Source organism: Oryzias melastigma, linkage group LG13 (genome assembly GCF_002922805.2).
Source record: "Oryzias melastigma strain HK-1 linkage group LG13, ASM292280v2, whole genome shotgun sequence".
Classification (NCBI taxonomy): Eukaryota; Metazoa; Chordata; class Actinopteri; order Beloniformes; family Adrianichthyidae; genus Oryzias; species Oryzias melastigma.
Genome location: NC_050524.1, coordinates 23,689,819 through 23,705,425, shown reverse-complemented (window position 1 = coordinate 23,705,425; position 15,607 = coordinate 23,689,819).

Here is a 15,607-nt window from a genome sequence, read left to right as displayed (position 1 = left end):
TGTGAACGTCTTTGTATTCCTCATCTAATCTGGAATCTGGATCAGAACTGTACGACTGGATAATTTTTGGCTTGGTTTTCATCTATCCCTCCTAGGTCCTCTCTTCTTGTTGTTTGGGCATCTGGAACTTGCCCTTTGAAGTTGTGGTACTGTGAAGCTACGTAAACGACACCATAGGAAACACGCATTCAAGCGGCCACTTTATAATAGAAGTCTACGTTGACATGCATAATGCACGTAAATGCGGGTTTTTGAGCTTCCATCTTCAAAACTGTTGCATTCATGCATAGCTATCCAAGTTTTTACAACAGTTCTTAAAATAGAGATATACCAAGGCCACTCTTCTGACTTCATCCAAATCTGCGATTTCAAGGATGCTAGCAAAGGACTACACAGTACTTTGTCTTCAAATTCCAACGGTAGGGGGCGGATATTGGGTAGTAAAGAGTAGAATAAGAAGTCCCTCCCTGCTTGTCCACTGTGAGCTAAAGAAGTGTTCCTAAGCACATGTATGCCTGGTGTGTGCATAGCTTGAGGATTGCACACTTCAGTTTGGTTTATTTTCAGTTATGTTTTTTTGATAATAGTCATGTTCCGTCTCCTTCTGTCACAGCTACACCAAGTTCTAGTGTCAAATTATCCACAATTGTTCTAATTTAAGTTTTTCATCCTCAGTGTATTGTAGCGTCTGGTTTTCAGGTCAACTTTGTCAGGTCATCTGTATTGTCACTATTTTACTTGTTCTCTTGATTCAGATTTTTTTAGGTTTCTTTCTGTAACCTTCAAGTTTCTACAACAAGTCTGTTCTCCTGCATTTTGGATTCTAGACCATCAGTTACTAATACATTCCTTCTCTGTGGCTCATAAATTTGCATCCATTCATTTTCTTCCGCTCATCCGGGGATTGGTCAGAGTCTAAACAAAGATGCTCAGACTTTCCTCTCCTTGGCCACCTCCCCAAATCCATTGGGCAAATCCTGAGACATTTCCTGGCAAGAGACGCAGTTTCTCCAGCATGTCCTGGGACTTCCCTGGGATCTCTGCCCAAAGGGATGTGCCTGAATCAGCTCTCAAGTGAGGCATCCAAACCAGATATCCCAGCCACCTCAAGAGTTTTGTCTTGATGTGAAGGAGCAGTGGCTCTACTCTGAGTGTCAAAGCTCCTAACCTCATCTCTAAGGCAGTACCGAGCCACACTGCACAAGAAAGTCATGTTGGTTACTCTTCTGTCATGACACAGCTTGACAATAGGTGACTCCAAAAAATTAGTCAAATTGACTAATTTCTAAAAACCCTTATTTTATCAAAATGTGATATAACTTTTTTAACATTACTGTACCTTGGCTAAGTGGTTTAATCTTCAGCCCTCGAATGAACATAAACTAACAACTGAAAGGCATACTTGTCAAACCTTCTGTTTATTTTTGGAATGGTTTAATGACTAATGCCTTAGACACATGCATCCATACAAGGAATGACCCATAAGAATGCTTTAGGTTTTTGGGTCATGGACAGGAGTGAAGGTGTGCTATGAAGTTCCCTTGAGGCTCATGCAGCTACGTCAAAGGACATCATCAAAATGGAACCTGCCATTGTCATGTGTGGGCTAAGTGTATCGGGAAGTAAGTAACTTACAGTAAGAATAGTGTAAGTTACAGACACTTAGACATACAGGCGATGCTGTGGTATGCAGCCCTCTAGTCATTAGCAAGGTGTGTATACTTACTTGTAATTGACTGTGTACAAATGCTGATAACACAACACATTCTCATGCTTGGTTAGGGTACCGGGTTTGGGTACCGGTGCGCTCCGCATCCAGGTACTGGACTGGTTCCAGTTTGCGGCCCAAAGGTAGGGGACCTATGATTTAACAGAAACAGCTAGCATGACAAAAAACGAAGAGTTGGAGACACCCAAAACGTCGAAAATTGACGCGTAGGGGTCCTGAACCAACATCTTTGGAGTGAGAATGTGTTGACCTGCATGATGTGTTAGTGAGATCCAGTCAAGGCCTGCGGGCTGGATCTAGCCCTCTGGGTAATTCCATCCGACCCTCCAGATCCTTTTATTCTATTGTTATTTATGGCCTGATGTTATCTTGCGTTTATTTCTGTGACTTGTATAATTTTAGCAAAATGTATTTCAATAAAGAGTAAAATATCAAAAGTTATTTAAGGTTTAAACTAATTTATTCTGGAAGAATATTTTTCCTTTTTATTATTCATATTTATATTAAAAAGTGGGCTGCACGGTGGCGCAGTGGTTAGCGCTCTTGCCTCACAGCGAGAAGGCCCCGGTTCGACTCCCGGCTGGGACCTTTCTGTGTGGAGTTTGCATGTTCTCCCCGTGCATGCGTGGGTTTTCACCGGGGACTCCGGCTTCCTCCCACCGTCCAAAAACATGCTTCATAGGTTAATTGGTGACTCTAAATTGCCCCTAGGTGTGAATGTGAGAGTGAATGGATGTGTGATTGAGGCCCTGTGACAGACTGGTGTCCTGTCCAGGGTGAACCCCGCCTTCGCCCATCAGTAGCCGGGATAGGCTCCGGCACCCCCGCGACCCCGAAAGGGAAGAACAGGCCAAGAAGATGAATGAATGAATGTTAAAAAGTTACTGTTTAAAAACGTGGCATTCTGCTAGTTTTTTGGACTATTTTGGAGTTTAGATAATATTTTATCTACATGCTACCTGTTTTGGCTAATTTTGGCTTTTTTCTGTTTGTTTTTTTTTTAGGCTAATTTGGCATTTGGCCAATATTTTGGCTGGCTTTTAGTGTTTTCAGCTATTTGCTTTAGTGATTGCCTCTATTAGCTTCAGCGTTTTCAGCTATCAGCATTTTTAGCTTTTAATTTCAGCATCTTCTCCAGCCAAATTCAGCTTACAGAATTCAGACTGGAATTATCACAGGTAATGCTATTCATCTAGTTCATAATTATGTTAAAAAGTTGCGATTTTAAAGTTTTAAAAATGTAGTTTTGGAGTGTTCAATAAATGTTTGTCCTGTTTGGCCCGCGACTGAAGTTGTGTTTTGGATTTTTGCTGTAGGATGTCCACAAAAACTATGCTCTAATTGTCAACAATGTTACAAACATTTTTGTTCAACAGGTTCACTATGACTTTGATCATTCTTGCGGACTACCTGTATGCTCATACAGATTTGCACACATTTTCCCACCATCAGCCTGTGTCTACCCATATAGGCAGTTTTGACTAAGCCATAAGGACCAAAAAAAATCTGAATTGTAATTGCATCAATCAATTCAGGTGATTTTACTGTTGATGTCTATAACATTTTTTCATACGCAGTCTGTGTATTTTCTAAGACAAACCAACACAAATGTCCATTCATCACTCGAGACTCCTTTTCTTGGATGGGGTAGACGAACAAGTGAAGAGAAGGAATGGAGAATGAATTATTATGCCTATTAATACAGATGGTATCATTCGGAACATGTTACTATGACAATGCTCATCTACAGTCCAGTCATCGGTTGGGGCAGCAACAACAGAGGCAGTGAAGCAGAACAATCTGATTAAGAAGTCTGGTTCGAGGCTGTGAATGAGTCTGAAATAATAAAGTTAAGGAATGTCATCTCAGTGCACAACATGATGAATGTGAAACACCACAGTACCTTCACTCAAAAAATAAATTTGGACCCCAACAGAAGATCATTCCTACCTGTGGGAATTGCGATCAATAACTTTATTGACTAGGTGATTTTTTTTCTTTCCTTGACTGAAGCAGACCAATGCAGTAATCCATTTTGATGACAACGTATTTTGAGCCTGAATTCAAAAACAACCAAACGGTGGGCCTACAGATACTTCTGAAAGGTTACCTCAAGAGGGAAAAAAACTTAGATGTCTTTAGCAACAGCTTTTTTTATTATTATAGTTTATAACAAAAATGCTTGATGTTGTGTGCAGCAATAAAATTGCCCACATGACCTTTAAAAACTGGGGAAAAGATATTGTTTAGAAATAAGTCTAGGAAGTTTTCATTCAAATTTTAAATGTCATGGTTTTTATTTTTTAGGGACTATTGTTTATAGTCTTACAGTCAGTGCTTTTAAATCAATGAGTTTCTTTACTTGTAATCCAATTTCATTCCTTTTTGCCCCCAAGAGCGTATGTATGTGAGATTTTGGTCATCTATCAAGTCGTATTCTTCAGAGAATAGTTCAGTCAGCCACAGGGCAGTCAGAGGTGCTAATGGATTCTAAGAAACCATATTTCACGGCGGTGGGGATCCATGGAGAGAGCTGAGAGCCGACAAAGTAATGACAGCGGTAAGATAGATACGTACACATGGACTAGACTAATGGAAAGTTTGGTCCCAGTTTCCAGTCCAACATGATCTCCAAGAAAAGGCTTTGTGTCACTGTAAATATGAAGTGACACAGCGCGGCGCAGGGATTCCAACAACAAATGGAAATATTTAGATGCTGCAGTTGCTGCTTTCTTTAACATTCATAAGTCATATTGAAAGCACGAGGTGTGAGACCAGCTGAAATGAATGGATACATCAAGAGCTGTCAATAATGGTGCCACGGATAGGAGCTGTGGAGGCTTACAAGCTGCAGAAGCATTTCCTTTCAGAAACACAACTTTGAAAAATTTTGTAGGCAATTAAACATGCATATGTTCAACAAAATCCATTGATTTTATCTGTAACTTTTTTTGCAACAAAGTTCAAACTTAGTACGGAAATACGCATTTACATAAGCATTTTATTGGAGACAGTCGCTTGATCGCGTTACGGAGGGAAGTCTGAACGTAGCTTATCATTTGATTGCTTTTACACCCATACAGCTGCTTATACACAATTAATGCACTTGGCCCTAAAATTACTTGCTATGAAACAAATACAGTATATATATAAATACATATACATACTTTGCTTTTACTTTGCTTACTTTACAAATATATACATACTTATATTTATATATATATATATATTATAAATAACTTTGTTTACTTTACAAATATATATATAAATATATATATATATTACTTTGCTTTTATCCGTCGGTTTTCTGTCAAATCTGTAGAGAATGGCTATCTGCCCACAGGTGCAGCGATCCTCCATCACTCTCACAGACAAGTCAGAATGACTGGAGGAACATTAACAGAAAACTGACAGCAGCCTCAAAATTGATGAAGCCGTTGATGTTTTGCATTTGGAGCAAAAAGCTGGCTTTAAAACACAGCCGTCTGAAGCCTTTATGAGTCCCCCTTCAGTGTGTACACAAGACATATGACATAATATTCGAGAAAAACAGTTTTTTTTTTTTTTTTTTAAGGAAATAATTGTTTTTCTTTTTGGAAAAAGCAGGTTTTTATCAAACTTTGAACTATTGTAATTCTTTGACCATTCACGCAATTGACATATTTCCATCATTTTATAACGCAGAGAAAAGCAGCTTTGTACCGATATGTGAAACTGTTGCATATCGGTACAAAGCTGCTTTTCTCCGCAGAAAAATAGCTGACTTTTTGTTGACTTCACTACTGTAAAGCGTTGCATTTAAGCAGAAAGTTGTTTTTCACGCCTTTGGAATTTGCTGCAATTACATTAATTGCATAAATTGTTTAAGAGTTTGTAGGATGTCAAAGCTGCAACTAAAGCTCCAGGGCTAAAGGGGTATAATACATAACTTTAAATCTTTAATGTGGATCAAAACAACTATTATTTCAATTTGTTTTTAAGAAAATTAATTGCAATAAATAAACAAAAGAGTTGTAATAAAGCTCCTCTCACCTTAAGTTTTAATTACAAGTCAATGTAATTTAATATATTTCTTCCAGCATCAAAAGGTCCTAATTAAACCGTCCCATTTAATTGGGAAATGATGACCACTTTCTGTGGATTTTGTAGAATTTAATTGCAATAAAGCAACTCTGCTGAATGACGAATGTATAGCTAACTGCTGGGTGGGTAACTGCTGGTATCAGTTGTTACTTGTGGCCCATTTAGAGGCATCGTGTGTTCACCACAGAAGGGATATGGCTTGTTTTTGCTCGAAAAATGTTTGAGCATCTGCTTCTCTATGTGATTTTTAATGGTTAGTAGAGCACAAAAAATGCATAAACATCTATGTAAATGTAAGTTTCACTATTCCAGATCACATAAAGCTGGTTTTGACCTTGATTACAAACTGGGAGTGTGGAGGAATGCTGGGTTGAGAGTGTTTTGTACCCCTGTTTGACTAAAAATGAGTAAGAGGAAGAAAAGCAGCAAAAAAAACAAAAAAAAGGTTATTAGATCCATGGCAACAAAAGGGGGTGGAGCCAGCAGTGACACTCCCATCTTTTGATCAAGCGTTTCCAGTGGTCTTTTAATTATTACTTTTTTCCAAAATAAAAAAAAAAAACATTGTTTAAGATACATAGTTTGTGCTACATTATAAATGTATCTCTGAGTTGTGGACAACATCGTTGATGAGGACCAACCCCGCCCCCATTCCCCTTCCGTTGCTCAAAGCTTGGAGCCTGTGGTCCGCCCACATTTTCTATGTCACAAATACAAGCTTTTTAAAACTACTTTTTTTGTCTTCTCCTGATTGACAACAATTTGAATAAAAAATACTCAGAAATACAATTGTAATCTTAAATTTCTTTATATATATCTTCCATCATTGGAAAAATGATACAAGAACATGATGAAAACACAAAGTTTTCCAAGTGCGTCTTTTTACTGAAGCTTTTTATTCCCATCAAAAATCATGACCCGCACAGATATATGAGGACTTTTACCTGCTCAAAGTGACCTGCTATATGTTTACATATTTTCGTTCAGGCTTATTGTGGGACTAATACTGACTGATGACGCATTTCCATCCGTTTCACACACGAAGTCCCAGTCTGTGTCTGTCTGATCTCTGCGAGCTCGTAAATCCTGTCAGCTTTTAGTACAGCTGTGAGGGTCTTTGCAAACACCAAGCGTCATGTCTGTTACATTCTAAATGTAAAAACAGACCAAACAGAACACGAAGTGACTTCCTAAGACGAGGACTTACATCGTGAGACATCAAATAGTGGTTCATGTCTCGACAGCACGGAGGGGCCATCTGGTGAGCTGGCTGCTGACAGCAGACTGGAGAGGCTTCTGCAACACTTTGCTTGTTGTGTGAAACACAAATCAACTAAATGGATGTGGCTAAGCTCACAAAATTGACAAGAAATCACACGGGAAATGCAATAAGAATAGGGTGAAAACCTGTGGCTGCAGCTGTAATTAACATCAACCAGTGAGTAATGTTGATTTTATGAGAACATTTTTAAGACAAGCATTTTATTTACACCAGCAAAACAAACTGTGGGTATGATATGATAAATATAAGTGTGAAAAGAGAAAACAGTTTGGAAAAGAGACCGTTTTCTTTAGCTTTTGTATTTAAGGCTTTATTTTTAACCTGTTGGAAGCAAAATCTAAATAACACACACTCTGAGACATATTGTAACTCTTACCAGGGGTTCGCAAACTACAGCCCACGGGCCGAATCCGGCCCACCTCCACATTCCGCCCGGCCCCCCAAAACACTATCAGAGACCTTTTTTTTCTCTCAATCTGGCCAATGGAGACCTACACAGAACGTGACTTTTATTACATCCTCCTATGACGGGAGAGCATAGACTATTTATTAGTTTAATTTTTAAAATGTTGTAGTAATATTACAGAAAGGAATTATTTAAAATTTGGTTATGTGTGGCTTTCTGGAAGACAAAGTTTACGTTTAGGCTGTGATTGTTCCACTTTTTCTGTTAGCCTACCAACCGACCCCCCCCCCCAGAGAAGAAAACAGTTATGTGGCCCTCACAAGAAAAAGTTACACGATCAACGTAAATGAACTGATTCTGACACAGAGAAAAGCAGAACAGAATATCAGCAAAGAAGAAGCTTTTCTCTGCAACAAATTCAGCTGATTTACGTTGATCGTGTTTTCACACCGGACGTGATTTTCATGTGAAATTTCAAATTTCAACAAATTTCAACAAATTTACTTCATGACGCCATGACACCCCGGCCGTGAAGCAACCGCCAAAGTTGTTGTGGACTTCATTCGTTGCCATGTCATGGAAAACATGGATGATGTTGAGCGAGTAGCTTGGGTTTATATGTTTTGTTGAGCCCCACAGAGGCGGCGGCGAGCGCATCACTGTGATCCTACAGTGTCTCTCTGGGTGTGGTGTACTTCACTCCTGACGGCCGTTTTAAACGTTACTTCTGTCTGTCTGCATCCCAGTTTGAGCTTTAACCAGAGAGGGGAAAACTAAAAATATAACTGTAGGATCTTTTTATTATTGTCTTGATGGAAATAAGAAAACATCATAGAGCTAGAGTGATGGTGCATGCTACGACAACACCCGCCATGGCTCCCTGTCTGCTAGGTAGCCAACAGCCGGTGAGCGAGCTCCGCTGACCAGGGACTGGCAACCTGGACAGCAAAGCTCACTAGCTCTGCCGGAGGCTGGGCAACGTAGCCATGTTGTCCAACGGCGGTTGGCTAGAGTAGCGGGTGTTATCACTCCAGCTCTATGGGTTCTGTGACAGCCTGGCCACCTGTCCAGGGTGTATCCTGCCTTCACCCAATAGTAGGGCAGGTTAAGAAAATCGATGGAAGTTCATGACGAAAATCTCTGCATTGATTGATTGACTGATTGATTGGTTTAGTTTTCCATTTGCATTATTTCTGAAAATGTACAGAATAAACAAACAACCAATAAAAAAAGAGAATATAGGCAGAAGCTTATTGGATGCCTATCCTTCAATACACTTCAATACACTACAAGTTTAACAAGCAAAATCAAAACAATCTTTTACAAATAAAAACAAGTAAATCACATTTTTTACGGAAGTGTTTTGTGATCATTTTTATATTTCAGACATTTTTCCAATGTTCTTTAATTTTTAGCTTTAAGTCAAACAAAATGAAGAATTAGTTAGTTCACAGAACCCTGCTCTATTAACTACTCTAATAGCTTTTAGTGTAAATTAACTGAAAATTCCATGATAGTCTTTACTGCATTTCCCTAAATCTCTTAAAATTATTAAAAATAAACATCATGAAAAAAACAACTAAAGAGCAGCCATATTGGATTTTTTTCTACCCTTTTATCTAGTCACTGATAACATCACAAGCCCAAAGCTGAGTCCCTGATTGACTCACTACGCCTCGCCTAACACCCAAATCACGCCGCAAGACCTTAGATCACGTCTGTACATCGACTTAACATTGAAACTTGATGCCTCTGCCACCATAAAAATTCATACCAGCAAAGAGCAAGGCTGCTTTTTCACACTTCAGAATGCGCTGGAACTGTGTTAATATCATAAACATTTTAAGAATTATGATAGTCGAAACAATGTGGAGCTTAAACTCTAGCGTTAAAGGGTTAATGAATAGAAATGTCATCTTTTATCCATCTTCTAAACCCCCTTTACCCATTTTGGGGTCACTGGGTTGCTGGAGCCTATCCAAGTACTGTTGGGTGAATGTGTGGTAGGTCACCAGTGAGCTACAGGGCCACACAACCACACCTCGCAACAATGTCAATCCACCAATTAACCTAGGAAGCATGTCTTTGGACTACAGGAGGAAGTGTTCAGAGAAAACATCCACAAAGAGAGGTCCAGGATTCAGACCACTTCCACCATGCAACCCCTTCATTTAGTTAACACAATACGGAATAAACATATTCAAACTAAATTTCTATATGTCATATGAGACACAATAACCAGAAATAGTACCAACAGACCCACTTTTTTTTCCAGAAAACATTCCTTTTCCAACATGTGAATCTCAAGAGTGTTGATTTTCCACAAGTCTGTGATAGAAGAGAGCCTTTCATGTGCTCTGGACAGCTGCCACAGAAACATCTTAGCACATCTGCTGCAGACTCTTCTCATATCCTCCCAAACTCATCCACACTGAACATGAATGGAGACATCTGAGTGAAAATTCAGCTTGATAGAAAACCTCAATAGTTTTAGCCAGCAAACCACCAAATATATACATTCAGTAAATATAGAAGCAAACGGTTGTTTATTGTATATGGAATCTCATTATTCCTTATCCCAAGACATGTATGTTGATTGTTTAACAAAAACTGCATCCTTCCATGAGCCCTTTTTCTAATACATTTTTATTTTGCCCTTGTGGATCGTTTCTGTGCTGCTATCTGCTGAAACACTTCTGCCTTTGGAAAGAAAGTCAATGTCTTCTACAGAAAAGCTTAAGTCCAATTAACTTCCATTTTTCTCTTGTGAGTCATCCCAGGTCGACGTGTCTGTGAGTTCACATGGAGCTGCTGGGAGTAATGGTCGGTAAAAAAAAAGACTACACAGAGATAAAACAAAAGAGAACATTGGAAGTTAATGAAGAGGCCGCAGAGGAACAAGAGCATGAAGCTGCAGACACAGAAGATGCAGAAAGAAAGAGGAAAATAAAAGACAATGTATATGTGCACATATATGCACATTTACATGGGTTTCTCCGTTCAATATTTGCTGTCGCAGATTCGATTGTTTTATCACACTGTGTGGTCACATGTCTGTTTTTGCTGCATCACATGCATGTTGTCTGCTGTGATGGTCATTGTTACGTTACAGTAAAATTAACCTTCCATGTCTCAGTCCAAAGGGTATTTTCCAAAATCAATTCTACTATCAATTTTTCTCATTTTGAAATGACATTTTTCAATGGTATTGGTTAGACATCTGCAACCTGCAGCTCCAGGTTAATAAAGAATAAAAATACAACAATAATTAAGGTGCACTAGAATATACAGCAGATTTTCTATTTTTAAGGATTTTAAGTGTTCCTAATGTTTCAACAAATATGGTAAAAATAGTTGAATTAGCTCTGATTTAATTTTGATTAGTGTGATTTACACATTTCTGACCGAGATTGACCACAGATAGAACCATAAAACTGATATAGTCTGTTTAGTTTTTACCTATTGTGCATATTTTATGACTCCATCTGTGCATCTGTAAAAACTACAGGCATGAAGCCCAATGAGGCAAATTAAATTTGTGATATTGGGCTATATAAATAAAATTGAATTGAATTGAATTGAACTAAACAATGTTGACACTAAGCTGCCTACTACCACATATGCTGAATTAAGATGGTCTTATGTGACACAGGGTGTCTTTTATATTGAAAGGAAGTCATTCATCTAAAATAGGGGTCCACAAACTCAGGCCCGCCTCCAAATGTGGCCTGGCCCCCTGAACAATATCAGAAACGCATGATTTGGGGAACCCTGATTTAGAGGAAATAGTATTTTCTATTAATGTGCATGTTTCATTTAATGCCAAAAAACAACAGTTTATATATATATATATATTAAAAGTAACATTAACATAGATGCAAATCAGTGTTCGTGTTTTTCTAAAGGGTGAAGTCAGACTCCTTTTAGTCAGTGGCTAAAATATTAGCTAAATGCCAAATTAGTCGAAAATAAACTAAAGAAATAATAATAACAATAAAAATAAAAAACTTAGGTTAGCCAAAACAGCTAGCATGTAGCTGAAATATCAGCTAAACTCCAAAACAGCCTAAAAAAATCTCAGTAAATCCCCAAATAGTCCAAAAAGCTTGAAAAATGACCATTTAAAATACTTTTAAATCATAACTTTTTAACACAATTATGAATAATAAAAAGCAGGAATATTCTTACAGAATAAATCAACTTAAACCTTAAATAACTTTCAATATTTTACTCTCCATAAAAATATATTTTGTCAAAATTATACAAGTTAGAAATGAGTGCAGGATGACATCAGGCCATTAATAACAATTAAATAAAATGATCTGGAGGGCCGGATAGAATTACCCGGAGGGCCGTATCCGGCCCCCGGCCCTCGACTTTGACACACGTGGTCTAAAACATATTTGCATCAACAGGGGTCAATGGGGTTAACTGGAGCGACAAGTGAAAGTTCTTTATGTGCCTCCAGGTGTTGACTTTAATTTGTTAGTGCTGCTCTGGACTTCTATTGAGAGTGGTCAAAAGAAGATTCAATGACTACAAAATGTAAATGTTATATTTTAGCTCATAATGTGGCCCCTTGTCTGAATCATAAAACCTTCATTTTGTTGTGGGTAATGGACTGTGAACAGAAAACACATAGACTGGTTTGCTAATGTTGCTCATTGGCTGCTGTGAGTCCACTTGCTTTAATGGACAGGCTTGTTTATGATCTAAACTGCAAAAACAGAATCTTAAGGAAGTAACAAGACTCTTATTTGAAAAAGGAAAATTAAAAATATTCTGTCTTGGAAGAAAAATTATCTTTTTAGGAACGTTTTAATAGCAAAACAATATTAGTTGAAGAAAATATCTATTAGTGACATTATTTTTTTTCATAAAAACATTTTAACATAGACATTCTTGATGAGACTTTTTTTACACCATTGAAAGTTTTTGTTTTGAATTTCAGTTCTTGACTTGTAAGCTTTTCTCTTAATTACCTGACAAAAGGGCAGAATTAAAAATATATAAATTATAAATTCATGAGTATTAATAATACAGTCCAAAATGGTCGGAGGTCAGCGGACGTCTTGGGAGAAACCAAACATCACCTCCACAATGGCACAGTTAGAACATGAGAACCACCTACTGTTTTTCAGGATCTGAAAAGATGAAATAATGCTCTGAATGTGATATAAACTAATATTTTAATCTTAAATACACTTTTTCATACCTATACCTTCCGAACAGTGGTCAAGGTGTACTTACAGAGGGTAAAACATTCTTCTGCGCTGTAAGTTTAAGTACAAAAAGTCTTGCTAAGTGACTACATGCATAAATAAAACTCATAAAATCAGCAACAATCAAAATCAGTTACTGTATTTTTCGGACTAAATGTCACTGCACTGAATGTCCTGAACGCGCTAGGTTTCAAAGTGCACAAAGAATTTGAAGAATTTCTAATTTCTATACGGTTGAAAATTCGTACAAGTTTAGTAAAATCCTAAAACCCGTAAAGTTTATGAATACCAACAGTACAAGCAGGATTGTCCTTAGCGTGCTGAAGGTTTTTGATACTAAGATTGCATAAGCTTCAAAAGTGCACAAAATTTTTTAAGGATTTGAAAAAAAAATCCAATCAATTTCCAACGGGGCTAAAAAATTACATATCTTGCAAAAAATCTTAATGTTTTTACATGGCGAAAAGGAGGAGAATAATTATAGTGTGAAAGCTGTAAAGCATTTAATACTAGAAGGAATATATGCACACTTCACTCTATGTAACTGTGTTTAGCTGTCTTTACTGTATTTAGCTTCATGAAACAATAAGTGTCTAGTATTTAGCATAACAAAGGAGCAATTATTGAAATAATCATAGTTTAAAGAAGTCAACTAAACACTTTATATCACTTTAAATCATGAAATACATTGAAGAGACACCTTCTGTGTCATTTTTGAACAGTTTCTTCTTCTGCGTTCTTGTCACTAGCAAATACTGATACACACACTTCTACGGGTCCCTCTAGTGGTTGTAAATGGGAAAATTTCAAATACAAAATCCTGTTAAGTAAAAAAAATATATATATATATATACACACACATATATATATATAAGTTGCATCTTATTCTAAATCACGCCTGTGGCTAAACACTACAAAAACTGTGACTTATAGTAAAACTACATTACAAAAAACTGCCACACAATTGTGGTGTATTTTGCTTTTCTCCACAAACCTATTACTGTAGTTCACATTTAATACCTGAAAGGCAAAAGTATGTTACACTTTTGCTTCCAAAGTAGGAAAAAATATGTTGTTTACATGACTATTTTTTTCTGAATCACCCAGCACAGCAATTTGAAAAAGTGGTTGGGAATGAAAAGAACAGGCGGTGTGAGTAAGGCTTTCATTCTGCTCCCCATGTAGCTGCTCTCCATCACTCCATCACTCCATCACTCCATCCCTCCGTCACTCCATCACTCCATCACCCCATCCCTCCATTACTCCATCACTCCATCACTCCATCACTCCATCCCTCCATCACTCCATCACTCCATCCCAGATCCTAACAATGGCCACGCTGACTGATTTCTCTTCACACAGCTGATGTGCAGTAAAGATGAAACCAAGCTATGTCTTTATTCAACCTCATCTAAAATCAATGCACATAGCTCACTTCAACAGCAGATTATTGGCGTCCGTGTGCATGTTGTGTGCAAGCCCATTTTGGAACCTAAATAAAGACCTTCCAAAGTGTGTGGCAGTAAGATTGACAGGAGGGCAGACTTGTTGTAAGTTTACCATCACATCTGGTGTGACAAAAAAAAACTTTGAAAACCTGGTTTGAGCTAATTTTTTGAACAAGTCCTGCACCTCATGAGAACTATCCGTGTTTTCAGGCTGTCTCTTCAATGATTGATGGCTTATGCACAGCAGACATGTGGACACGAGATTCTGATTTTCCACTCATATTTCTGCTTAAATTATAAACTGCGTTAATTCTAAAATAAATCTAAAGTTCAACTAAGAATTTTAAACCCTAGTTTTACCAAATAAATAACACTGCATGCAGAAGCAGCGCGGAACAGAGGCCGCTCCCATTAACCTGTGGTGTAGCCACACCAGACCCTAAGCACCACGGTCGGCTCGCGCGGAGCAGCCATCGTTTTGGTGTCTGGTGTTTTTTTTATGATTCGCGAGGGATCTGCGTTGATCCTGGCAGGAATCTATACGCCAAGACTCACGAGAAGAGAAGAGAGCTGTGGTCTGGGGTGTCTGGAAACACAATCAACAGAGAGAGGCAGAGAGCAGTTTGCCACAAGTCAAGAATGACGATGTCAAATTAATTGTAGAACCACAGCTGAGCAGAAACGCCTGTTCATGGAGCCAAATTGGGGCCATAAATATTCGAAACCCAAATAAAATATTTTGAAAAAAATAATGGTGTATACAAGTATAAGGACATTTTCAATTGTATTTAACACAATAAAATGTTACTTTGAACGGGCTAGAACAGAGTTTGGGATGCATGGTTTGTAGATAGTACAGACTAAACAGCCATTTTCTGATCGTAATTATCAGTTCTAGGAGTAAGTGAACGCACCGGGACTGAAGTTACCACCCTCATCGATTTTGATTGGTCCTTCGTGTTAGCCCCGCCCCAATGTGCCACAACATGGCCAAAAGTTTTGAAACTGAAATTTTCAGGTTCAAAAACGAATAAAAAAAGAGTTGAAAGTGAAAATAAAGATTTGAAACTGCAAAACAAGGTTTGAAATTGATATTTTTTGACGCTAAAAAAATATATATAAATAACTATTTTAAAATAGCAAAATGTTTTGGACTTTATATTTTTCTGTCCAATCCCAGATATTTGTTTCAAAATGTTTTATTTGGGTTTGAAATATTTATGGCTCCAAAATAGCTCCATACCTGTTGACTGTCGCGAAAAAATTACACGTCTGGCGTGAGCTGGAGGTGAAGTGGATTCCGCACGCCCTCCGCTTGCTTCCACGTGCGGTGTGATGGGAAACAGTTGGTAGAAATATGTTTACATGGGTAAAATCTATTTAACCCTTTTACTATGGATGGTAAATCTAATGGTGGTAAAGAAAAATAAAGCTTAG